At 42.0% G+C, this 27982-nt stretch overlaps 1 long non-coding RNA gene across 2 annotated transcripts in view; it reads right to left on the reverse strand.

Moving 5' to 3' along the window:
- Positions 1-26828, reverse strand: part of LOC111752158 (uncharacterized) — an 85953-nt gene extending 59125 nt beyond the window's left edge. For both annotated transcript variants that reach the window (XR_002787157.2, XR_002787156.2), the window contains exons 1-2: positions 26567-26828; positions 11910-12063 (exon numbers count right to left, since the gene is read on the reverse strand). This is a non-coding gene — a long non-coding RNA (uncharacterized LOC111752158). The remainder of the gene's footprint in view (positions 1-11909; positions 12064-26566) is intronic.
- Positions 26829-27982: the final 1154 nt, after the last annotated feature.

Raw genomic sequence — 27982 nt, forward strand, 5'->3', positions numbered from 1 at the left:
GATTCCTGTGTGATCTCAAGGGGAGCTAAAACCCTCAGCCCTAAGAAACTTCTCTGCTGTGGAATTTTATATTCCCACCATTGACCACGCCATAAAATAAGTTACCTTCCAACAGGAGCACTAACCAGGACTAATAACTTAAAAAGGGCAAAATCCCAACGTCCTACCATGGCTCACAAGTCCCTGCATTTCTGGCCCTACTTGTCCTCTTATCCTCATCCTCCTCTCTTGATGGTCTTCTTGCATTTCCCAAACATTCAGGCTCTCTTTCACCTCTGGCCCATTGTATGTGCTTTCCTCTTGCCTAGAATGTTCTCACAGGATTCAGCTCAAATGCCCTTTCCCCAGAGGCTTTCCTTGACCCCACAATCTAAATCATGTCCCCCATCTCTCTTGGCATGCTGTTCTCCATCATTTCATGGGCCACAGTTTACAATTATACATGTGTAACCCACCCAACAACCCAGTGCCATTGAGTGTATATACATTTTTAGTCCTTGAGTGCTATCTACCACTCTGCGATCTCCAAGGAGCAGAGCAATATTTGGTTCTTTCCTGCTGTGCCCCGGTGCCTAGCAGAGTGTCGTGCACACATCCTATACTCATCTCAGTGCTGACGGGTAAAGGAACCTACTAGAATGCATATTTCCTTAAGAGAAAGGGGGAAGAGCACAGAAGTTGGAGCCCTTTAGGAATAAACAGGCAGACCATACCAGGTACTGGAAGGTGGATGGAGATGAGGAGCCATGTCATGAAGAGCTGAGGCTGGCTTCACGGTGTTTCCCAAAGCTAGCCCTGGGATACAAGCCTGGTTGGGCTACTCATCAAACTCAGAGTATGGAAATCCATATAGGCAAACCCAGTATCTTATTTTAAGTTACCCCAAAAGCAAACCCTGAGCAAGCAATTGGGCCAAGTAGTTTTGGGGGAAGATGATCCCCAAGAGGCATTGGAAGAGAGTGGAGAAGTGAGACAGGGAAAGGAAGAAAGCCAGTTATTAGGTGTGTTAATGATTGGGTTACCACTGCAGGTACATGGAGCTCAATCCTGCTAGGCACCCACTGAGAAACTGTGTACAACATGCCTCTTAATGGTTCCACTGAGGGCCAAGGAAGCTGGGCTATTTATTTACCTACCAACCCCTGTCCAGCCAGGGGCAGATTAACCAGTTAGCAAGGTACACATGGGCTTAAGTGTGTTTACTTACTAATCTGTAGTGCACAATTTCACTCAGGTTTCACCACATCTTTGATATGACAACACCCTACCCATTTCCTCCATAAGCTCCCATATAAATGTTTCAGGTGGTGAAACCCATGTGAAATTGTGTACTACAGATTAGTAAATCAGCACAAGTAAGCCAGCGTATACCTTGCTTATTGGGTAATCCATCCCTGTGTCCAGCATTGGTTGAGGGCTGCTGCTCCCAGGAGCCCATACTTCCTGGTATAAAGCCAAGTGAGCATGCTCCTGCAGCCTAAGAACATCCTCAGGCAAACAGACACAGGAAGTCATTGGCATACAAAGGAACTGTGTGCCAGGAAACAGTAGAGAGGGACAAGGGGCTATACGTGGGGCACTGACAACCTACTACATGCAAGCAAGCACACACACACGCACACAGAAAAGACGAAAATACATCATGGGAGAGAAGGACTGGCATCTTATTAAGGACATGAACTGAATGTACTTACTAAATACCCAGATGATCAAAAAGAAATTTTTTTTGGAACACTTTATTGTGGTTTGGGTGATAGTTTATAGAGCAAATTAGTTTCCCATTCAATATTTATACACATCTTCTTTTGTGACGTCAGTTGCAATCCCCTCAATGTGACAGCACCCTACCCACTTTCTCCCTGGGTTTCCATACAAATTTGGTGTCTGTTTTGTTTTTCACCAGCTAGCATTGCTCCAGGTTCCCTTTCAGCCCTGGGATTGGAAATCTCTGATGTCTGATGGGACTAGAAACCAAAACCAAACCCACTGTTGTCAAGTCGATTCGAACTCACAGCATAATAGAACTGCCTTGTAAGGTTTCCAAGGCTATAATCTTTATGGAAGCAGACTGCTACATCTTTCTCAGAGCAGCTGCTGGGTGGAACCACCAACCTTTTCGTTAACAGGCAAATGCTTTAATCATTGCACCACCAGGGCTCCTTTGATTGAAAATTTAGAAGGGTTTTTTTTTTTTTTTTTTACTTGAAAGCGAAGTTACAGTTTTACAAAAGCAGATCACTCTCAGAGTACATTTGCTGGTGAAAATGGAAAAATACATACGTTGATGATGGGACCATGAGCTGGTCTAGTAACAAGAAAAACTGAAGAAGCGGAGGAGAAATGTGAGGCAAGGAATGGAAAGCAACTCATTTGGAAGGAGCAACTGAGAGAATTGGATTTGATTTATGCACTTTAAGAGTGAACACACATTGAAAGATTCCTCCTGATCAGGCCAGCAGAGACCCTAGAGTATGGTTTGATGGGACCATGCCTGGTGGTAGGAGTGTGGAATAGACAGTATCCCAAAAATCCTTTGCAGAAGAACCAATCTAGAATTAGAACCTGCTCAAGGCTGCCATTTCTAAAATGGCAGAATAAAGACGTTTCTGACCCCTTTTTTCTCTTGAAAATCACTCAAAGCAACAAGTAGAATGAGAGACAGAGCACAAACTCCATTTTTGACAGAAAAAGGCAACATCTGCCAACTTTAGCCACAAGATATAAGGAAAAGTTACCAAATGGTGGGAAAATTAAGCAAAGTTCAGGAAGATGCTGCAAGCTCAAGGAAAATGCTCAGTCCTGAGACAAAATTAACAATCCTTTCTTTGGACCAGGGATAAGGTATATAAACTGGCCATGGGAATATCCCTGCACTCCGTAGCATGACAGAAGCGAAGCGGCCACATGCTACAAATTGTAAGTTATGTGGAAATCATTCTCTGATTACAACACAATTGGACTAGAAATGAATGGCAAAGAGTCTGAAAGCCCTACATGTCAGAACCTACAGTCTACAGCTAAAGGATTCCCAGAGAAAACTTTATGATCTTTTTTTTTTAATTATATTCTATTGTGTTTTGGTGAAAGTTTACACAGCAGATTAGGTTCCCATATGACAATTTCTATACAAATTTTTCAGTGACATTAAGTTGCATTTTTCACGAAGTGTCAACATTCTGGTTGTTCCGTTTCCAGTGTTCTAGCTTCCCTGCCCCCTTATCTTCTCATCTTTGCTTTAGAGAAGTTGCTGACCCTTTGGTCTCATATAGATGTTTTTTTTAATGGGGCACCGTACTCACACGTAATATCCTTTATTTTGTGTGCCAATCTGTTATTTCACTAAAAGGTGACCTCAGGGGAGTAGTTTTGGTTCAAGGGTTAAAGAGAATCTCAGGGCAGTAGTCTCAGGGAGTCCTCCATTCTCAACTGATTCATTAAGTTTGGACTTTTTAAGAATTTGAGCTCTATTCCATGTTTTTCTCCCATTCTATCAGGATCAGTCTATTGTGGCCCTGATCAGAAGTGGTACTCAGACACTATCTAGTTCTTCTGGTCTCAGGGTAGATGAGACCATGGCTCATGTAGACTATTAGTCCTGTAGACTAGTTTCTTCTCTGAGGCTTTGGGTTCCTTCTTTCTCTTTTGCTACTGACAAGTAGAGACCAATAGCTGTATCTTAGATGGCTGTTGGCAAGCTTTTAAGACCCTGGGTGCTACTCACCTCACTAGGATGCAGAACATGAACTTTGTGGACTATATTACGCCAACTGACTGAGTTGTCCCATGAGACTAAGGTCCCAAGCCTTCAAACCTAGAGAACCAATCTTGCAAGGTATTTGGTTATATCTGAGAAGTATCTGTGACTGTGTCATCTATGAATACATATGCATGCACACACATCTGTATATACATGTACATACAGATACTTCTATCTCTGTACACATCTGTACCTACCCATACACATATATGCCTATACACATATATATGTGACCATACACTCGTTTTTTGGTTATTGTTGGTGTTGTTGCCAAATTATATATGTCTCATTCTTTAGCACAAACGTATTCTTCTCTTCTGTACTTCTTAGTGGCATCTTTTGCTTTGCTCAGGCTGTGCTCATTATGGCCACATTTGGTGCTGCTTTTCCCATCGCCAAAAACAACAAGTATCTATGATCTAGAGAGTGATTCCCCCCCAAAATTTATAATCTTAAGCCCTTACATTATAAATAAGAAAGGATGGAGGGAAATGGATACACATACGTTCTCAAGGAGTTAATAAAGAACAAAACAACAAGCCTAAGAACACCAGAAGGAAATAATTCCAGATAAAAACAGAAATCAATGAATGATAAAATAATGAAACTATATAAATAGACATACAGATGGGAGAAAGAGACCGGCAGAAGTTTGACCTTTGGGAGGGAAAAAACATGTAATAAAATGGCAAACCGTAAGCTAAGCTAAGGGGTAAATGGTTAAAACATCATAACCACTGGAAAAGAAATCAATTATAGGGAATATGTTACTAGAATCATAAGAGACTATTTGATCAATTCCATTCAAATACTCTGAACACCTTAATAAAATGGATGATTGTCCAATAAAATTTAAGTTCCTGAAACTGAATCCAAGGAGGCATACAATTTAAACAGACCAATTACTCTGGCGGGGGAAAAAAAAACTAGAAAAAAATGATTAAATAGCTACCCCTCACAAAAACACCAAGTCCAGATGGTTTCACAGGAAAAACCTACAAAAACTTTAAGGAACAGCAATGCCAATGCTATTTAAATTGTTATAGAACACAAAAAAGAAATTAAGATTCCAAGTTCCTTTTTATGAAGCCACCACGGCACTGATACCCAAATCCAGCAAAGATAACACACCAAAAAGAAAAGTACAGGCTGATCTCATTTATAAGAGTTGTCAAAAAAAAAAATAATAATAACATAAAATATTAGCAAATAGAAACCAGCAACCAGTTATAGAAATAATATATGGAGTTCATACTGAGTTGGAAAAAAAAAAAAAAGACTATTCAATATTACAAAACATAAGAGTATAATTAATCATATCACTAAGTCCAATGAGAAGTCATAAAGTATCTACAGAGATGATGAAAAATGATTAGGTAAAATTCAACATCCAGTCTTGACTTCAATTAAGAGTGACCAACCACCCCAGTTTGTCTGGGACTGAGGGGTTTCCCAGGACAAGGGGCGTTCAGCTCTCAACTGGGAAAGTCTGAGGCAAAAAGAGACAAGCTGGTTAATGGAATTTCAGTAGAAATTGAGATAAGCAAAGAGAAAGACAGAGAACACAGGCTCCATTTTTGATAGAACAAGGAGGCATCCGCGAATGTGAACCACAGCACAATATATGAGGTTTACATGTTCTGTCCCTCATTCTTCCTGTATGGATAGACATACATCTCAATCCAAAAAGCAGCATCATAGAAACACCCCAAATATTATCAATAAAGGAGAGATCAGGTCAATGACAACCTCTGGCACGACATTATTTAAAGTCGTTCTGCAGGTACCAGCCAATGCAATTACATAAGAGAAAAAAAACAAAGTATAAAAAGTCCGAAAAGAGGAAAATAAATCATCATTGTCGGCAGACGGTAAGACTGTTTACCTGGAATGCCTAGGAGAATCAACTACATAAAGATTTCAAACAAGGAGAAAAAAGGTAAAGCAGTTGGCTATATAATAATCAAACCAAAACCAAACCCAGTGCTGTCAAGTCAATTCCGACTCATAGTGGCCCTATAGGACAGAGTAGAACTGCCCCATAGGGTTTCCAAGGAAGCCCTGGCGGATTCAAACTGCCCACCCTTTGGTTAGCAGCCATAGCACTTAACCACTACACCACCAGGGTTTCCTGGCTATATAACAATAACACAAAAATAGACAGTATGTGTAGTATTAAAAAACAGCAAGTGTTAGAAAATATTACAGAGGAAAATATATCATTCACAATAGCAACAAAAACATAAAATACCTAGAAATAAACTTAAGAAAAACACAAGGTGTATGAGGAAAACTTAAACTGAGGTATGGAAAAGAAAAGTTAAAGAAATAAACACGCATACTTGTATGGGAAGACTGTCAATTCTCCCAAAAGTAATCTCTATATGTGATGTGATAAGAATAAAAATACCAACAGGATATTCTTTTCAGAACTAGACAAGCTGAATTTTGAAATGTCTCTTGAGGAGCTGGAGACGAGGGCTTTACACTACAGAACGTGGACAGACCTTCCAAAAAGTAGTTGTTATTCACCTCTCCCCAAAGCTCCCCATCATAGCACTTGTTTCTCTCTCCGCCCCCTTTTTCTCTTTCTTCTTCTCCCCACGCCGTCTCCCCCAAATCCTGCTAGTTTTCCTTGTCTTGTCAGGGCACCCCTCCCCTGTCTCATCCTTTTTCATTTAAAGTCATTTGACCTGCTTTCAAATTCTATTCCTCTCCTTTCCAGCACTCCTCCTGATCACAACAAAAAGCACATAGCCAGCTAAGCTCCACAGGCTGTTTCCACCTTAGAGGGAACAGGAAGAAAAATAAGGACAAGGGGAGAAAAGAGGGAAAGCCGAGGGAGACTGCAAATACCTGCATCCTTCTAGCTGCTGTAATATGTATACTACTGTAACAATTGAATGGAATGATCACCGTTGCTAGTAGCCAGCACTACACAGATGTTAACAGCAGCCCACTTAATAGAGGGTCAACAGATAATAAGAATCATGTGTGTAGAATTTATAGCATACAAAGCATTACAACAGAACTGTCCCATGGTAGGACAGGTACTATTAGTCCCATTTTTGCAGATAAGGAAGGAGAGGCTAACGGGTTAAATGACTTCCCTCGTAGATACCGCTAGAGCCTCGTCTCTAGAAGGTGCCACAAATATTAGCTCAGATTTTAAAAAATGCTTGCCCAAGATATTTAACATTGGAATTAATCCTTTTGTATAAGAACTGACATTGGGAAAGACGAATCTAACATTTGTGTATATGTGTACATATATTTAGGAGCCCTGATGGTGTAATGGTTAAGCGCTCAGCTGCTAACCAAAAGGTCAGTGGTTCAAACCCAACAGCTACTCTGTGGGAGAAAGATCTGGAAGATTTCAGCTTAGGAAACCCTATAGGGTCATTCTTCTCCATCCTATGGGGTCGCTATGAGTCAGAGTTGACTCGACAGCACACAACAACAACAACATACATATATTTAGCGTTGTAGTCCCCCACGCAGGCAGGGGGAGAGGGGAGGCTAGAAATGAAACCGGGATCTATTAAGAGAAATCGATGAGAAGAGATCCCAGAGCTTTTCTTGGCAGGTTTGCTTGCCGTGGCCACCGAGCGCTCAGAGCACGTGCTTGGGTCTTATTAGAAACTGGTCACCTACAGATGCTGTCGATGAACATTTCAAAATCAAGGCCTGAGATGTGCACACACTCTAAAGATTTTCTACAACTGAGTTATTTTATCCTTCTTTCCATTTGCTCTTAGAGCTATTTTTTTTTTTTTTTTCACATCACATCTTCTCTTTTATTTTTCCTTTCAAATTGCCAACAAGGCCTAAAAAGTCAACCATCTTTAGGGTACGTGCCATCTGTAGGTTAGTCCTTTCCAGTGAGTGATAAGAGCCACATTCCATAACTCCACACTCTTCCGCTTGTCACCGTATCAGGTAGAATTTGCCAGGATATGCTGCAGTAACAAATGTCAAAATCTCTGTGGCTCAAACAACCAAGCTGGTTTCTTACTCACGTAGCATTTTTAATACGGGTTGGCGAGGACTCTGCTCGTTACAAATATTCAAGAACCCACACTGATGGGGGTTCCAACTCAACTCCCATTTCTATGATCATAGAGGCAAGGGAAGCAGTCCCTGGTAGCACATACAGTTGAGCACTCGAGTACTAACCAAAAGGCTGGAAGTTCAAACTCACCCAAAGGTGCCGCAGAAGACAGGCTCGGCATCTCTGCTTCCAAAAGGTCACAGCCTGGAAAACCCTATGGAGCTGCGCTCATCTGCACCCACAGAGTCACCATGTGTCAGAATTCAACTTGATGGCAACTAATTACAACAGAGGCAAGGAAACCTGAACACAGCAACTCAACGTCTTCCCAGAAGTGACCCATTTCACTTCCCTTCATATTTCATTGCCCAAAGCAAATCACATGGGCGCGCTTGAGTACAAGAGACTGGGGGTGTATGCTCCTCCCATACAGAGGGACACTGAATGTTTCTAAACAGCCATACAGTCTCTCACAATTCCCTTTGTTACTGAAGCCATGGTTGGATAAAGAGTTAGACTGGGCTCTGCAAGAGAAGAATGCTAACTAGCCCACCAAGAGTGAAAGCAGTGTCCTCATCACATTTGCCCTGGGATATCTAACCAGGTGGAGGTGGATAGGGATACTTGTCCTAACTGGAAATTTCTGACCTACTGGACAGAAGGGGAGAGAGGGCAAAGGTACAAGAAGAGCTCAGTATTCCAGATGAAACTCAAACAAAGGCTTTATTGTGGCGTGTAAGCGCATATTTGGGGAGGGACAAAGAAGCAAGTGAACATATCGTGTCTTTATATTCCTCAAACTTCCAAATATAAATGAGTGGGCCAAGGCTAAACAGGTCAAAGTACCTCATCTGCACATGTACAAGAATCCATATGCGAGTTCACTCAGTCCAATCAAATTATTAAAAATGACTGTGGCCTCTCACATTGTAGCTACTCAGTGTATGACATAATAGAGGTTATTATTATATTTATTATGCAGATAAAATGCTGAGAGCCCTAAGAAAGCATAAGAACTAATAGAAAGGGATAAGGAGTTGCTTTTTAAAAACAAAAATACAAACAACAACAACAACAAACTAATTCTCTTGGAGATCTTTTGGTTTGGTTTTGGTTTTGGTAGCCCTTTAATTCTTTTAAAGTCCTCTTTTGAACTGAAAATAGCTTCATGATTTTAAAAACATTTTTCCAGAGGGAGATTATATTAGGATTGCTAGGTCCTTGCCACCATTAACTGTTATTTGCATCCAAAGAGGAAAACGAGTCATTTAAACTCCAGATGCTAAGCGTATAATTTATCTTTCCATAGGCACAGCCATGTCTCCTTTTTGTTCAAGTCTACCCTGCCAGCATTTCACAAATCACTGGTGCAGAAAATTATTAACATTTAAACAAATGATTTTCCACTGTTTTCACTGCCATCTTTGGGCTAGCACGCAATGGCCAACGGTTCAGCTAAGCAAAATAATCCCCTATACGCGCTAAGCTCTCTAGGAAAGAGATCTTTGCCTGTCTACACACGGAGAGGAAGGAATACTTAACTCAAAAGTATAAACACGTTCATTAACTCCCATGGGGACACACCCCCATTTTGGTAAGAACTATTTAAAATCTCTGCAGGGTCAACTCCTCCTGCAAAGAACTGTGGCAGATGCAAATGTTAAATTGTTTCTGATTTACCTGAAACCAAATAAATAGACCACTTCATCCACTGGAAGATACTGACTTCATTTCAGCTTTGAAAACTCTCCTTTAGTGATTTTCAAAAGCAGAAAATGAGGTCTTTTGTGCCATGGGATTCTATTATCATCTTAGCTCAACCCTCCATGATAAGAAGGACCCCACATGAATGGTGCAGGTCCTAAACGCAAGGGAACTGGAATGTCCCTGCCAGGCTGTCTATCCTGAGCACTGAAACCAACCAACTTTCCTGACCTAGTGCTAGACAATCGTGGAATTGAATGTTGCTTTGTTGTCCCAATCAACTTCACGTAGAAATGTCTACACACAAATTTTTTTTTTCCCTCAGTGCCAAACAATGCTAACCAAAGAAAAAAAAGAAAAAACTCATTGCCATTGAATCGATTGTGACTCGGTGACCCTATAGTAACCCTACAGAACAGAGTAGAATTGCCCCATAGGGTTTTCAAGGAGCAGCTGGTAGATTTAAACTGCTGACACATTGGTTAGCAGCCGAGCTCTAAACTACTGCGCCACCAGGGTTTCAAAAATGCTAGGACCAGACAAAAAGAATTTAGCTAGTTGATTCAGGAAATGTTTGTTCCTAAGTAATAAAACTGTGAAACAAGACAACTTATTCATCAATATATACACTTCAAGACCCTCAGCTCTAAATTACATAAATTATTATGCCATAAGCTTTGCCCAATATCAACTAGTTGTCTGTCTTACAAGGCTCACCTTAAAATCACCCAGCCCAGACCACAGTCTCGGGGGACTTCTAGCTCAATTGGCATAGCAGAGTTTATAAATAAAATGTTCTACATTCTACTTTGGTGAGTAACGTCTGAGGTCATAAAAGCTTGTGAGTGGCCATCTATGCTACTCCACTGGTCCTATCTCATCAAAAGCAAGGGAGAATGAAGAAAACCAAAGTCACAAGGGAAAGATTAGTCCAAAGGACTAATGGACTACAACTACCACAGCCTCCACCGGACTGAGACCAGCACAACTAGATGGTGTCCAGCCACCACCACCACTGCTCTGACAGGGATCACAGCAAAGCATCCCTGACAGAGCTGGAGAAAAATGCAGAAAAAAATTCTAACTCACAAAACAAGACCGGACTTACTGGTCTGACACGAGACTGGGAAAACCCAAGGGTATGGCCCCCAGACACCTTTTAACTCAGTGCTGAAGTCACTCCTGAGGTTCACCCTTCAGCCAAAGATTAAACAGGCCCATAAAACAAAATGAGACTAAATGGACACATCAGCCCAGGGGCAAGGATGAGAAGGCAGGAGGGACAGGAAAGCTGATAATGGGGAACCCAAGGTTGAGAAGGGGAGAGTGTTGACATGTCGTGGGGTTGGCAACCAACGTCACGAAACAATATGTGTGTTAATTCTTTAATGAGGAACTAATTTGCTCTGTAAACCTTCATCTAAAGTACAATTTTAAAATATTAAAAAAGTACACACACACAAGTCACCCAGCCCAGGTCTTCAAGCCTAATAAATATCGTCCCTGAATGTCTCCCTTCTGAGATACTATTAAGAGTCCGTCAAGTAGTCCAGTCAATCTTACTTCACTAGTATTCTCCCTTACTGCAGTTAAGTCTAATCAGCTTAGCTTTGCTTGATCAACAAGCTGTTCTGGTTGTCTTTTGGGGACGTTGATAGCTGGCAATCCTTTCCTACAGAAAAATCTCTCAGAGGACACCCCAGAGCTGGATAAAGCATTTCAATCCAACTGCCCAATAAATTCGCAGTTCCTGGTCAATCACAGTAAATAGGTATTGTTTTCTACATACAGGTCTCTGCATCAGGGATTTTGTCAAATATCAAATATATTCTTATGGCCTATGGAGTAGCCCTGGAGACAGACAAAAGACTGAGAAGGTAGCAAACGTTAGCAGCCAGTGCATGTTTGGTGCCGGACACCTGGTACACCGCCTGAGAGCCAGGATCGCTCAAAGGAGAGATATTCCTGAGGCCTGGGAGATGAACCAGCTGCTGGAATCACCTACTTACACCTTCTTTTCCCCTCATGAACCCAAAAATTCAAATCTGTTGCCATTGAGTCGATTCCAACTCGTAGGAAACCCATAGGGTTTCCAAGGAGCAGTTGGTGGATTCAGACCACTGGCCTTTAGGTTAGCAGCCAAGCTCTTAACCACTGTGCTACCAGGGCTCCTTTCCCCTCACAGCCTCCCAGAATTCTCCTCCTCAGCTCTGCTCAAGGCTCCTCCACTTAAGCCAAAACATTACTGTTTATAATTTGTGAATATATTTTGTGATGCATTTGCCTCCCATTCAAAATACAGAAGACGATAAAAGATGTTTGAAAGAAAATCCAATTAAGTATTCAAAGGATTATAGCGCCAGGGGAGAACCAAATAGCTTGTCCTTTGTCACTTACCTCAGTCCTTCCTTGTTGCCATCTGAATTCTGCCCTGTCACTTGCAACAGCTCTTTATTCATTTGGATGCTTATTTCCTCAAATGCCAAGGCAGCATCAAAGAATTTCCATGTGGCATGCAGAAATCTCTTTGAATACAATTTCTGTATTTAATCTGAAAAAGCAACCAACAATTAAAAATCTCCACAATTTCATGGGCAGGAAACACCAAATGTCAAAAGACGGATCCAGAGATACTTGCAAACTCTCTCCTCCTCTAAGCCTGTGACTGGAAGGACAAAGCAATTAAATGAAACCACACACAGCAGCGAGGCGTAAGACACCTTCCCACCCACTGCTGCACCCAAGGTACCACCCACCATCACCACCAACTCTTAGGTGACATTCCATCATTGCCCCGCCCTTGTTGGTACACACCTTGAAAAAGAATAGGGGCCGCACCGTGCACCATTTATCACACAGACTTTGGAGACAACTCCTTGGGTTTAAATCCTTGACTTGGCTCTACCACTTACCAGTGATGTGAATCTGGGCAAGTTATCCCTTTCTGCCTTAGTTTCCTCATCTGTAACAACGAGGTTACTAATGCTGACTACATCACAGGCTGTTGTTGCCGTTGTCAGGTACCATCAAGTTGGTTCTGACTAATAGTGACCCTGTGCACAACAGAACGAGACACTGCCTGGTCCAGGACCACCCTCACAACGTTGCAATGCTTGAGCCCATTGCTGCAGCCACTGCGGCTGTTTGAAGTATTAGATTAGTTAATACATGTGGACACTGCTGGGTAAAATGGTGTAGGTTATGCTACAGTAACAAACAATCGCAAAAATCAAAAAGTTTATTTTGCTCATCCTACATGTCCAGCTCAATTTATTAGCCTCTCAACACATGCTTGAACAGTGAACAAAAAGAACGCAGGAGAAGTCAAAATGGCTTTTAAAGATTCTACTCAGAAGGGACTTAGATCAGTTTCACTAAGATTTCATTTGTCAGGGCAGATCAAATGGCCACACCTATGTTAATAGAGGGCAAAGTATACTCCTACCACATCTCTGGTAGCAGGAGAGAAAAAAAAAAAGCATATTTTTTAACCAAAAGGTCAACAGTTCGAATCCATCAGCTGCTCCTTTGAAACCCTATGAGACAGATGTACCCTGCCCTACATGGTCACTGTGAGTCGGAATCGACTCAACGGCAACAGGTTGGTTGTGGGTTGTAGTGACTATCACAGTTAGAAGATCTTTTTGTTGTGTGCCATTCAGTTGATTCACACTCATAGCGACCCTAATTGCCCCATAGAGTTTCCTAGACTGTAAACCTTACAGGGGCAAATCACCAGGTCTTTTCTCCCTCGGAGCCGTTGGTGTGTTTGAACCTCCTACCTTTCGGTTTGCAGTTGAGCACTTTAACCATTGCGCCACCAGGTTAATCATTATCTGACTCGACGGCACTAGGTTTTTTGTTAGGTTGTTAAAGAGCCCTGGTGGCACAATTGTTCAGCGCTGGCTGCTAAGGAAAAGGTTGGTGGTTCCGGCCCACCAGCCACTCCTAAGGGAAAAAAGATACGGCAATCTGCTCTAGGAAACCCTGTGGGGCAGTTTTCCTCTGTCCTACAGGGTCACTATGAGTTAGAATGGTCTCCACAGCACACAACAAGAACAACAACATACTATCATTACAATCATCATCATCAGCCTAGAATGTCAGTTCTAGAAAGAACTTTAGGAGTTCCACTGCCTTTCTGCATCCTGTGCAGTTATTCACTCAACAAATATTTAGTTGGAGCCTAATACGTGCCAAGCACTAGGAAAACAAAAAAATTGCCATCAAGTCGCCCTCAGCTCATAGCAGGCATATGGGACAGAGTAGAACTGCCCCATAGGATTTCCAAGGAGTGGCTGATGGATTTGAACCGCTGACCTTCTGGTTACCAGCTGAGCTCTTAACCACTGCGCAACCTGGGCTCCAGTAGAGATATGGTGGTTAAGAAAACGTGCACAGCTCCTACTCCCAGAGGCCTTATAGTCAAGAGGAAAAGACATATTCAAAACAAAACAAAAAACTGAATACTTTCAATAAAAACAGGTTGGCATTGAAAGAATAACTGTCTACAAACTGGTGGCTATGGAGCCAAATTCTGCCCCAGGATGTGATTTATTTGGCCCAAGATTGTATTAGTTACCAATATTTAAAAATCAGATTAAGTATAAAAATCTAGATTTCTGGTCTCTCTTGAAAATTGTGAGAGCTGGCACTCAAGATCCCAAAGCCCTACCTAGCACTGCCCCCTAGAAGAGCAGTACAGAGATGGAGGACTGAAATAGAGCCTTGAAGTCTTGCTGAGTTAAGCAGACAGATATCAGAATTTGGGGGGATGGAGAAAGCTAGGATTTTCAGTGCAGAATACCCAAACGGAAAGTCGAACAAAAGAACAACTCCAGAAATCTGCATAGCGTGCCCTTGAGTCTTTGGCTGAATGCTAAACCAAGCATACATAGGCTCAAACCCCATGAGACCAGACACAGATGATCTGTTGAGGGAAGAACAATAGCTGGGGAACAGAAAGGCAGTTCCTAGGTTCATCCAGTGCCAGGACTCATTAGAGTTCCCACTAGCCATTGTGGAGACATCTCATTGAAGGCCCAGGAATTAAGCAGGGAACGCAGAAAGGCTTTCCCGCCTTTGTAGTGGGTTAAATGAGCCCTAAAGCAGCAGTCCTCAACTGGATGGTGATTTGGCAATGTTGGGAGATGTTACTGGTTTTCACGCTGGAGAGTGGTGGGGATGGGTGGTGTTAACTGGCATCTAATGGATAGAAGCCAGAGTTACTGTTAAACATCCTAAAATGTACACATAGCCCCCCAAAACAAAGATTTGTCTGGCCCAAAATGTAAATAACGTTGAGGCTGAGAAACCCTTCTCTAGAGTAAGGTCGAACCCATCCTAAAGGAGCTTACATAGAAGCCTCCACAGAATCAAAGAAATCTTCAGGAAGCTTAACCACATGCCAGAACAATGTACGACATTCCATAAAGGAATAAAACAAAGCCCAGCAGTCAACAATGTGAAACTTATGATGTCTGGCATTCAATAAAGTTACTAGACAAAAGTAGGAAATGTGATCCAAATCCAGAAAAATTTCATCAAAAGAGATCAGAAAATGAAAAATATAATGGAATTACAGGCAAGAGCATTAATGTAACTATTATAAATACACTCCATGTTCCAAGCACTGTGCTGGCCCTGAGGCTACAGCGATAAACCCAAAAAACATGGCCCCATAGAGCCTACACTTCAGTAGGAAACACAAGCACTCATCAAATAAATATGTAAATAGTTACATAATTGGAATTTGTGATAAATGCTATTAATCAGAACAAAAAATAGTGCTATAAGGAGATAATAAAGGAATATTTTTATATGGGTATTTTGGGATACAAAAAAAAAAAAAAAACCCACTGCTATCAAGTCAATTCCAACTCACAGAGACCCTGGAAAACAGAGCAGAACTGCCCCTTAGGGTTTTCAAGGCTGTAAATCTTTACAGAAGCAGACTGCCACACCTTTCTCCCTCAGAGGGGCTGAGTGGGTTCAAACCACCATTCTTATGGTTAGTAGCCAAGCGCTTTAGCCACTGCACCAACAGGGTTCAGGTACAGGCAACATTAAGGCAAGACCTAAAGGATTAACAGGAGTTAGCCAGGTGAAGAGCTGTAAGAAGAACCTCTCAGGCAAAAAGAACAAAACGTGCAAAGTCCCTGAGTTAGGAACAAGATTAACAGGTTCAAGAAACTTGAAAACCAGTATTGGCAGAAATGTGGTGAGCAAGTAAAAGAGAAGCCAAAGATGACGATGGTGAGTGAATACACAGGCAGAATCCCAACCTTACAAGATGTGGTAGCTCCTAACCTATAATTTGGATTTTCTTCTAGTACAATGGGAAACCACTGAGGCAGTGATTCTCTTTTTGGCTGCACATGTAATCATCTGGACCTTAAAAAACAATCCTCATGGAAATTCCGATTGAATTGATATGGGATATGGCCTGAGCGAAACATTTTTTTAACCATAAATGATATCAGAAGGATGACAGTGAATTCCATTACTGACAGCAACAACACCACAGTATCCAGAGAAATGTGCCGCTTTTTTTCTTGAAGTAACACTAACTGTGGGCCAAACTGCATCTACCTAGAATAGGAAATACCAAGTGGTTCACAGTCAGCTTGCCCTACTGAGAAGTTTGGGCAGGATAGGCTTGGCGTCCAATTTTCTGTTCTCTAGAGAAGCCCATGTGGCCATCCCTTTTTTGGACTCTGGAAGTAGTCCCATGGACTCACTGTCCCTCTACTCTTCCCATACATCTCTGTCTCTTAAACCCTCTGCCCCATCCCCACTGTCACCAGGGTTACACTTTGTCCTTTTCTCCACCTTCAACTTGGGTTGTCAGTCATGTATTTCTATCACCTGATGACTCAGAGAAGGCCTTTGATCCACTCAGGTAGACTAAAGGAGGAAGGGATGGATGAAGGAAAGCAGCCATCGTTGATTTGATTCATAACAAAAAAAAAAGAAAACACCATTGCCATCAAGTCACTTCCGACTCATAAACACCCTGTACACCAGGGTAGAACATCCCCATAGGGTTCCAAGAGGTAGCTGGTGTGGATTCAAAGCACTGACCTCTTGGTTAGTAGCCAAGCTCTCAACCACTGATTCAAGACAAGTGGTTCACAAAATGGCATCCTCGGATGAGGAGCACCAGAATCACCTGGGCAAATACAAATGCAGATTCTTGGCCCCCAACCCAACCAAAACCAATCAGAAATTCTGAGGTGGGCTCAGAAATCTGTATTTTAATAAGTCATCCATGCAGTAAAGGTGAAAGCCACTGTTCAAGGAAATCACACATATTAACCCGCCAAGAGCTTTCACTTCTTGACAAAATGCCTATGCGTTATCATGCCGTGGGAATCTCTGTATGTTTTCTCAGCTTTGAGTTGCAGTACAAACGGCCCGCTTTCTGTCATATTAATTGGGTAAATGCCCAGCTGGAAAAAGAGCATAGTTATATAACATGACCCAGAGAGAGGATTAAAAAAACGAACCCACTACCATCAAGTTGATGCCGACTCATGGTGACTCCCGTGTGTTACAGAGTAGAACCGATCCATAAAGTTTTCCTGGCTATAATCTTTATGGAAGTAGATCTCCAGCCCTTCCGACCCATAAAGTTTTCCTGGCTATAATTTTTATGGAAGTAGATCTCCAGCCCTTCCTTCTGTGGTGCTGCTGAGTGGGTCTGAACTGCCAACCTTTAGGCTAGTAGTTGAGTGCAAACTATTCGTGCCACCCAAGACCTTCAGGAAGGGGATAAGATGGGAAGTAAAGAAGCTCCCTGCCACATCTCAATAATAATACCCGGAACCAAACAAAACTCCTTGCTGGCGAGTAGATTCCAAGTCATAGCGATCCTATAGAACAGATTAGAACTGCCCCAGAGGGCTTCCAAGGATTGGCTGGTGGATTCGAACTGCCAACCTTTTGGTTAGCAGCCGAGGGGTTAACTATTGCACCACCAGGGCTCTCCACATAATAATAATAAGGCAAAAGTGTCAGGGGGCTCTGGAGGCTGAAGACACCTAAGTAATTAGTACCCCACCGGGTATCAGGCCACTCCCGGTCACCCCCCACCACGTCACTCTCGTCCTCCAAGCTGTCTTGCAGACCCTCCAGAAAGCCCGGGAAGAGTCCGGATCTAACCGGCTCAGCGTAGCCTGACACGCGCAGAGCAGACCACCAGGACCGACAAACGACCCTGGGCGGCCACGCATGCTCAGTAGCGCAGGAGAGCTTCTGTCAAGGAACCGGAATATCCACGCCAAGGAACCGGAAGATCCAGGCCAAGGAACCGGAAGATCCTGGCCAAGGAACCGGAAGATCGTGGCCAAGAAACGAAATCACTGGAAATGCATTATCAACAGCAGTCGAGACCGTTTCGAAAGGGTTTGGTCCGTCGGCCACTTCCGGGCAGAGTCTTAGCCCCGCCTCGTAATAAATAATCAGTAGAAGCTATGAACAGGTTAAACCTCTGAGCCCACCTATGGTTTCCTTCCACCCTGAATGTATATGTGTAAATATGCGTTGTACGTGGCTCGCGCAGATCGGGGAACCAAATCTGAGGCCGATACCTCTGACTTCCCACTTGCCAGCCTGTGGAATAGACTCCCTCAAAACCAGCGTCTGAGAGGTTGGCTTCTTGCACTCTGGGCACGGACCCACTGGTCCAGTTTCAAAAGGACATTATGGGAAAAGGTTTTTATTACAAAACAAAATCGTCCTGGATAAAGGTCCAGCATGGTTAACCTTTGGCCATCCTAATGTACCTTTTCTATAACTAAATACCATGTTTAAAAAAAAAAGACTTTACATACACACATGGGGGGAAAAAAATCGTTCACCAGCTAAACACTAGCTTACTGTTATAAACTCCTTAGGGAAAAAGGCCATGTATTGCAGAGTGGTGAGCCTTATGGAATATACTTACAATTTTTTACTTAATCTTTGGATTGCAAAAAGTTGTTCAAAAAATTTTTTCCCAGAGAGAATGGTTTTATCTTACCATTTTTAATAGAAGCCTCAAATCCAGAGAGGTAGATTCTAGAAGGAACCAATATGAACACAAACAAGGCTAATAATTTATAATTGCTTCTCTTACTCTAAGATTGAGGAAGCTTACCTGAACAGATAGGATTGATGTTTAAACAAGCCCTCTCTCTGCAAAAGGCCATGAATTCCACAGGACTACACTCCTTTATGGAGTCTGGGTGGCACAGTGGTTAAGAGCTCAGCTGCTAATCAAAAGGTCGGCAGTTTGAATCCACTAACCACTCCTTGGAAACACTATGGGGCAGTTCTACTCTGTCCTATAGGGTCCCTATGAGTCAGACAGTACTTTATGAGTCTTACTCTTAATGAAAGTCATATAGTTTCTATTACAGATGTCCCCAGGATAAACACAAAGCCTTAACAAAGAATCATTAGTTCTGCTTTTTTTTGGTTACTTCCTTTTACCCATTTAGGATCATAATCTTTATGTGTGTGTAACAGAAATTAAGATCATGATATATACATGCACACACACACATATATATTTATATAATATGTGCCTATCGAGCCCTGGTGGCGCCGTGGTTAAAAGCTCAGCTGCTAACCGAAACGTGGCATTTCGAATCCACCAGCCACTCCTCAAAAACCTTATGGGGCAGGTCTACTCTGTCATATAAGATCGCTATGTGTCTGAATTGACTTGGCGGCAACAGGTGTTTAAATATTCATCCAAAGCATAATTTTTGATGGAGAAAAAAATATTCCATCCTAGGGTATAATTTCTTGAGCCATTCCTTTTATTGGACAATAAGGTTGTTTTCAGTTTTTTCACCATCATAAATACTGTGGCAGTGGACATTTCTGCACATTAATCTTTGTCCACACCTTTAATTATTTTCTCAGGATAAACTGCCAGAGAATAAATAATTGGGTCAAAGGGAAGTAACATTTTTTAAGCCTTTGGTATTCAGTGCCAACAGGCTCTCAAGAAAGTTTGCACTAATTTTTTCCTCCCACCAGGAGTAAGAGTGTTATTCTCTCTCTAACCCAAGAAAATTCTGGACTAAAAACAATCGACAGAGAAATATTAAACCTCTGGTTCTCAACTGGGGCAACTTTGCCCCCAGGGAGCGTTTAGCACTGTCTGGAGATGTTTCTGTTGTCACAACTGGGAGATGATAGATGCCTATTGGGTAGAGGCCAGGGATGCTGCCAAAATCATGCATTGCACAGGATGCCAGCCCCCAACAAAGAATCATGTTAATGTTGAGAAATCCTGCTCCAGAAGCATCCTCTTTAAAACTGGGCCCCAAGCAGGACGTTCTCTATCACCAGTGTCACATTCACTGTTTTGGAACTTCTAATCAATGTAATGAGGATAAAATAGAAATAAAATACAGAATTCATGGCAAGGGGGAGATAAAATTATCACTATTTCAGCACACACAGTCGTACATTTAAAAATAAAACAGGAGTGTTGACAAGTCGCGGGGTCGGCAACCAATGTCACAAAATAATATGTGTATAAATTGCTTAATGAGAAACTAATTTGCTCTTTAAACTTTCACCTAAAGCACAATTAAAAAAAAAATAAAATATGCCCATACAAACCCATTGCCGTCCAGTCGATTCTGACTCACAGCGACCCTATAGAACAGAGTAGAACGGCTCCATAGAGTTTCCAGGGAGCAGCTGGTGGATTCGAACTGCCGAGCTTTTTGGTTAGCAGTCAGACGCTTAGCCACCAGGGCTGTGCCACCAAGTCTCCAAAATAAAATATAGTAAAAATAAATAAATAAGCAAATAAAATAGAATTAACTGGAAAAAAGTATCATGACTAGAGCTGTCACCTTGCCCTTTCTGCTTTCCACTAAAGAACTACCTGCCTACCAGGTAAAACCAACTGGATATTACTCACACACACATATTTATTCACTCAAGTATTTATCGAACGCTACTAGGTGCCTGGCATTGTTCTAGACACTGAAGACCCAACAGTGAGTCAAAGAGACAATGCCTCTTAGCTCATGGAGCTTATTGCTTTAGTTTAGTTGGGGGAAATGGCAAAATAACATACAAACAAGTAAGGTGACAGTATCAATTGGTGATAAATTCTATGGGAAATAAAGCTTAAAGGAGCCCTGGTGGCACAACGGTTAAGTGCTTGCCTTAACTGTTCGCAGTTTGAATCCATCCAGCAGCTCTGTGACAGAAAGACCTGGCAATCTGCTTCTGTAAAGATTACAGCCTAGAAAACCTTATAGTACACCAATATTCATTACAGTGCTATTTACAATAGCCAAAAGCTGGAAACAACCTAAATGCCCATCAACAGACGAATGGATAAACAAAATGTGGTGGTACACACATACACTAGAATATTACTTAGCCGGAAGACGTGAAGTCTTGATACATGCTACAATTTAGATGGAGCTTGAAGACATTATGCTGAGTGAAATAGTCAGAAAAGGACAAATATTGTATGACCTCATTTATATAAAAAAGCAAATGTATAGAGACCAATGTCTATTAATGTTACCAGGGGTGGGAGGGATGGCAATGGGTGTGGTGTTAACAGTGATGGAAAAATTGCATGGAACAAGGATAGGGCTGCACGGCCAATTATTGTAATTGCTGTCAATAAGTAGTATACCTGTAAAAAGTTGAATTGACAAAAGTTGTTTGATAGGTATATTTTCAACAACGAAGAAAGAAAAAGAGTAGCAGCTGAGGCTGTTTATGTACAACCAAAAGCCTCATGGGATTTGGTTCCTTGGTTTGGAGGTGTAGGGTCATGGTTTCATGGGACATCCTCGCTAATTGCCCTAATAACATGTTTAGTGCTTCTGTTCTACCTCCTACTTCATTGCATACTGCCTGTGGTCTTAAAAGCCTGCAAGCAGCCACCCAAAGCATGACAATTGGTCTTTATTCACCTGGAGCAGCAGAGGAAGAAGGAGAGTCAGAAATAGGAGGAGGATATGGAACGTGTGACTAATTGCCTCCATGAGCAACTGCCTCCTTTTTCATGAGACCTGAACTGGATGGTGCCCAGCTATCGTTGCCGAATGTTTTGATCAAAGAGTCTATAGAAGAATCATGATCAAAACGGGGAAAATGCAGAACAGAATTTCAAATTCTCATGGACTCCAGACTTTCTGGAGCCATGGAGGGTGGATAAACCCCTGAAACTATTGCCCTGAGATAATCTTTGAAAAACCTTAAGCCAAAAATATCCCTGAAGTCTTCTTAAAACCAAACAACAGTTTAGCTTATCTAGTAAAAAAGGTCTGCCTTGAGCATTATGCCTTTTTAAAAACTATCTATATGGGATCAAAGTAACAACAGCAATTCAAAAGATTAGACAGGTACCTTAGGGGGCAGTGAGTTTATGTTAATGGAGGAGGAACAACTTAGAAAAGGAGGGTGAGAATGACTGCACAACTCTAAGAATGTAATCAATGTCACCGAGTTGTGCATGTAGAAGGAATACACAACTCCATCCCATGGGGTCACTTTGAGTCAAAAATCTACTCAACAGTGCCTAACAACACTAGTGCTTAGAGGGGTAGAAGAACAAGGTCTTTAGGAGTTTGTTCTACAAAAATGTTGGCTTTTACCCCAGGGGAGTTCAGTAGCCACTAGAGGACTTTAAGCAGAGTAGTGACATCTCTGGTACAAGTTTTCAAAGAACAGTGATGGCTAATGCATTGAAAATAGACTGTCAGAGGTAAACAGTGGAAACATAACAGAGAAACAAGAGTAATCAGGGCTGAGGCCAGGTAGAGAACTTTCCAGGGACTTTGGATTTTACTCTGAGGGAGATGGGAAAGCACCAGAGAGTTTTGAGGAAGCATGTGACACGATCAGACTCAATTTTAAAAAGAACACTCAGGCTGCTGTATGGGAAATACGCCATGCAGGGATGAGAGGCAGATCATTACTTAAAAACAATGGAGGTAAAATATCCTTTAATGCAAGCAAGAAAGTTCTAGCTCCCTTCTGCCATCCATACTCGTTCATCTCACTCTCAGGTGGTGCAGACAAACATGTAAGGAAACAACACTGCTTTTCTTTCTCTTGGCAAGCAAATATTAGTGAAAAGGCTTTCAGAAAACTATTAAATCGGTGATTTCATCTTGGCTTTACTGGACCACCTGGAAGTCCCGTTTGCACAAGGGAGAATGGAGTTACTTGACCCTGGAACTTTAGGGAACAATTAAACCTTGCAATCAGAGGCAGTTGTCAAATTCTAAAGTCTTCCCTGGCCATTCTGAAGGATGATTTGTTAGCCTTGCTGACCAGAGCAATCTATATCTGGGGCTTTTTAAAGAAGCAAAACCTTGGAAGTGTTCCCAGCTATTACTGGCTCCTTTTTCATGTATTCTTTTCAGCAGTATTAGGCTCTGTTCATTAATGCCTGGTACTGATAAGTCACCTAGAAGAAAGGCATTATATTCTCCCTTAGACAGACATCTTGACATGATTCAAAGGTTTGAGTTTTCTGAAATAAAGAGATAAGCCAGACCACAGAACGCTTCAGCAATTCTGATTCAAAGAAAATGGAGCCCCCTAGTCAAAACCGAGTATCACATTCATTCACAACTCCCTTCAAAGCCCTAAAAAAAGATTTTCTTTAGCCTAGCAGCCCACTTTAAGAAAAAAGACCAACTTTATTCTTATCTACATTACACATTTTGATGTGGTCATCTTCTTTATGAAGGCTGTGTTTGGTTAGCAGCTATTGGCAACGAAGTCTTATGAACAGGCAAGTAGTTGTTACAAAGGAACAAGACATGATGGGAATATTCACAGGAGCACAGAGCAGATGAGGGAATGACCCGATTCTTGAACGAAAGAGTGCTTGGTGAGTTACGGACGAATGTGTCTGCGTAGATGACTTAATTTTCAGCAACCAAATGGAGGAGCAGAAGCTACTCTTTCCCTAGCTGGTTCATCTCTGACCCTATACACGGGTATCATCAGTGTACCTGACATATTTCCTTAGCTGGTTCATCCCTGACCCTATACACAGGGATCACCAATGTATCTGATTTTGACTTACTGGGAAAGGCCAAGGGAATTAGTCTGATTCAGGGTTTAGTCTTTTTTTTTCCCCCTTCCTTTTTTTTTTAATTTGTACTTTAGATGAAGGTTTACAGAACAAACTAATTTCTTATTAAACAGGACACACACTGTTCTCTGACATTGGTTAACAACCCCATGACACGTCAACACTCTCCCTTCTCAACTTGGGTTCCCTATTACCAACTTTCCTGTCTCCTCCTGCCTTCCAGTACTTGCCCCAGAGCTGGTGTGCCCCTTTAGTCGTTTTGTTTTATGGACTGTCCAATCTTTGGCTGAAGGTTGTCAGGGTTTAGTCTTGTTGCTTCATTCCATAAGATCCTATCAAACAAAAACAAACCTTCACTGGATTCAGGTGCTTTTTCTACCCTAGTATTACAGTAGGGTATGATGGTATTTTAATGCTTTTGGAGTCACTAATTTAGATTTACTAAAGAAAATTCTGAAGTCATGGGAATAGTATTAAACCATGATCGAACTTACCTGACAAGGCCCTCTTACCATATTCCCCTTTTGAAGTCTTGGTTGTTGGTTAAAGTTTACCTCCAACACACCCTCTAGCATCAGGTGCATTTAGGCCTCCCCTAGGACCACAGTTGGCCCTTTTCTTAGGGTCCGATCTGATGGCACAGTGGTTAAGAGCTTGGCTGCTAACCGAAAGGTCAGTAGTTCAAATCCACTAGCCGCTCCTTGGAAACCCTATGGGGCAGTTCTACTCTGTCCTATAGGGTCGCTATGAGTTGGAATTGACTCAACAGCAATGAATTTGTCCGTTTGTTTTAGACGACCTTAAAGAGCTGCATCGTTTCAGGGAAGGGAGAGAAAGCCATTAATTTGCATGTCTGCTGATTTCCTCTTGTCCCGGTCCCAACTTTATTAGCTGTATGACCTTAAGCAAGTCGTCTAGCCTTTCTAAGACTCAACTTTATTATCTGTAAAATAGGGATGCCACGTCATTGTCTCTGTCGCAAAGCTCTGCTGACACGAGTGATGTATGTGGAGACACTGTGCAAACTCTAAGATGCTTTGCAGTTAAGATGAGCACTAACATAGTATAATGGATTGTACTGTGTCCCCCCAAAATATGTGTCAACTTGGTTAGGCCATGTGTGGTTGTCCTCCATTTTGTGATTTTCCTATGTGTTATAAATCATAATCTCTGCCTGTGCTTAAAGAGGATTAGGGTTGGATGTAACACTCTTGCTCAGGCCACATCCTTGATCCAAAGTAAAGGGAGTTTCCTGGGATGTGGCCTGCACCACCTTTTATCTTATAAGAGGCAAAAGGAAAGGGAAGCGATCAGAGAGTTGGGGACCTCATACCACCAAGAAAGCAGTGCCGGGAGCAGAGCACATTCTTTGGACCTGAGGTTTCTGCGCTGAGATGCTCCCAGACCAAGGGGAGATTGAAGACAAGGACATTCCTCCACAGCCAAAAGAGACTGAAAGCCATTCCCTGGAGCTGACGATCTGAATTTGGACTTGTAGCCTACTAGACAGTGAGAGAATAAATTTCTCTTTGTTAAAGCCATCCACTCGTGGTATTTCTGTTATAGCAGCACTAGGTGACTAAGACACATAGGATGTCCATGCTGTACATCCACGGCCAGACTTTTCAATTCCCAAAATGCTGAAACAACTATGATGCTCCCCCAATGTGAAAAAAACCAAAACTATAAAAATAAAATAGTTCATCATCACAAACACTGTAAGTATGAATAAAGTTAGAGGGTGACTATCTCAAAGCTTTACCTTTCGATAAAGCAAATTCTGTATTTTCTTGGCCTTTTTGATTTGTTTTGGATTTGGCTTCCTGGGTTCCCTAAAGTCAATAAGTATTTTGTGCTGCACTTTATCCCATCGACTAGATCAGAGGTTCCTTGAAGGAAATCCTCTGTCTTAGCTTACGACATATCCAATGTTCAATAAATTCCCCCTCTTGACACTTTATAGAAATGTATCTTCTATGTGAGCAACAAAGTCCCATGAATACTAGGAAACACAATTGGCTCTGAGCAGCCATATTCAATCACTCAACAGGAAATTATTGAAAGCAAAATATATGTGTAATTCAGAAATTAAAACAACGGGGAAATATAAACAGAATGGAAGAAGTTACCCATACCCTCTGAAAGTTAAAAGACAGAGAGGGAGAGAGAGAAAAAGGGACACTCAGGGCAAAGAATAATTAAAACAAAACCAGGGGAAAAAGATAACAAATGATGCTCTTAAGAAAATTCTTGACAATATGAAGTTACAGAGAACCATAGTTGAAATTAAAATTGAAATGGATCTTAGAAGATACCATACCTACCCCCCAACTCAATTTTAAGCTCTTATCCACGTACTAGAAAAGGGCAAAGAGTAAGCATGTGATCTATAACAACCTCCACAATGCTCCCTCACTTGTTTATCAAAGGCCGTTCATACTTTGCATCCATGCTGATGCACATTCCTTGAAAGAAGGATATGACTCTGCACATTTTGTGGTCATATGCTGCCCTGGAAATCCACATTTAGCTTTCCACAGGGACATACATGAATGTTATCTGCCTTCTCAGGGCCCGAATTTCTCCCTCATTCCTTTCTTTCACTTTCCTTTTGCCTCTGGTCCTCTCTCAACAGCATTTTATCTGTCCCATACGGTCCTTTGTACTGTTCTTTCTCTAAGTGGTCCAGGCTTTTAGCAAAAGGCATTCTATTGGAGGGGTTATACACTCTGGAAGCTCATACACATCTGCTGTGAGCATCCCAGAGCTCCTTTGAGAAGAAGAAAATGAGTTTGTTTTAAAATAAAGTAAAATGAGAATCAACTTCCAACCAGAGCATTAGATTTGAGAAAACTTTGTTGCATTTATTTTAGCTTTTCATTGCATATTCTCTCTGACTTCCTATTTGGGGCAGAAATTAGTGGGTGTAATAGTTACAGAACAGCCTTTGATCAAGAACTCTGCTACTTACCAGTTGTAGACCTTCGGGAAGCCACTTCGCCTCCTTAAACTTCAGTTTCCTCTTCTGTAAAACAGGAGTAACAGGGAGATGACAGAGAGAAAACACTTAGCCTGGTGCCATGCCATTTTCAACTTCCCTGCTGCCTTACTGGTGTTTTCCTTCACTTCCCAAATAAGCCCTGATGGTGCAAGGGCTAAGCACTTGGCTGCTAACCAAAAGGTTGGTGGTTTGAACCCACCCTGTGGCTCCAGGAAAGAAAGACCTGGTGACCTGCTCCCATGAAGAATACAGCCTGGAAAACTCTATGGGGCAGTTCTACTCTGTCATATGGGGTTTCTATGAGTTGAAATCCACTTGATAGCACCCAACAACAACTCGGTGCCTTATCTCAAGAAGGTGCTTCTAAGGGCACCCAACACTAAGAGAAGCAGACATAGCAAGACACCTTGAGGCAAACCTTCTGTGCTCAAACAGCAGTCACTTGAGTGTTCTTCCTCCATTTTTTCAGTGTAGGGCAAGTAGACATCCTTGTTCTGGAAATAGGTTGTAATAGAACCTTCTGTGGTTTGACAAACAGGGGCCTTTTTTTATTCAGAGCTGGTTACCAGGGACCAATTTACATGAGATGAAGGTCTTCTAGAAAGAAAGAGACAAAGTTCCAATCCCTGCTCCTGGATATTTGAAGTAAAGGAAATCTGTCAGGATAAACCAGAGAGGTCCTGACCAAGATCTGCAGGTAGAAATGACCACCAGTACTCCCAAAAAGAGGGGAGACCTGGTGGTACACTGGTTAAAGTGTTTGGCTGCTAACTGAAAGTCTGTGGTTCGAACCCACCAGCTGCTCTGCAGGAGAAAGATATGGCAATCTGCTTCCATAAACATTTACAGCCTTGGAAACCCCTATAGGGCTGTTCTACACTATCCTATCAGGCCGTTACGAGTCCAAATTGACTGGACAGCAGTGGGTTTGGTTTGACCCCAAAAAGGAGCTCAATGAGGATGCTGGGGAGTCTGGGCTGGCAATCCAAGCTTCAACAAGAGTCATAAAAGTCTATGGGGAAGGCTGAATCTGGAATAGCATGTAGGCAATCCTGTAAGCCCCTCAGCACCCAGCCAGACAGTATGGTGGCATGCTTTGGAGAACAATGGAGATTTGTTCTAAGAGGTTTATAACTGTGCATGCAAGGATTAAGAGATTTATAACCTTGGAGGCCAGGCAGACATTAGCACTGCCACTAGACAAAGTTTTGGTGAGTCTGGGCACCATCCCAGCTGCATGCCTGTATTCATCAGACTGAGCAGGATTAATGCTCAACAATTGAACAAATGGTGCTAATGGGCTGACCCAACTTTCCAGTTCTCTGTCTCTTTTTGCCTCTGCCTCTGCCTCTGTCTGTATGTCTGTATGTCTGTCTGTCTCTCTCT

This window comes from Loxodonta africana, chromosome 27 (assembly GCF_030014295.1).
Source record: "Loxodonta africana isolate mLoxAfr1 chromosome 27, mLoxAfr1.hap2, whole genome shotgun sequence".
Classification (NCBI taxonomy): Eukaryota; Metazoa; Chordata; class Mammalia; order Proboscidea; family Elephantidae; genus Loxodonta; species Loxodonta africana.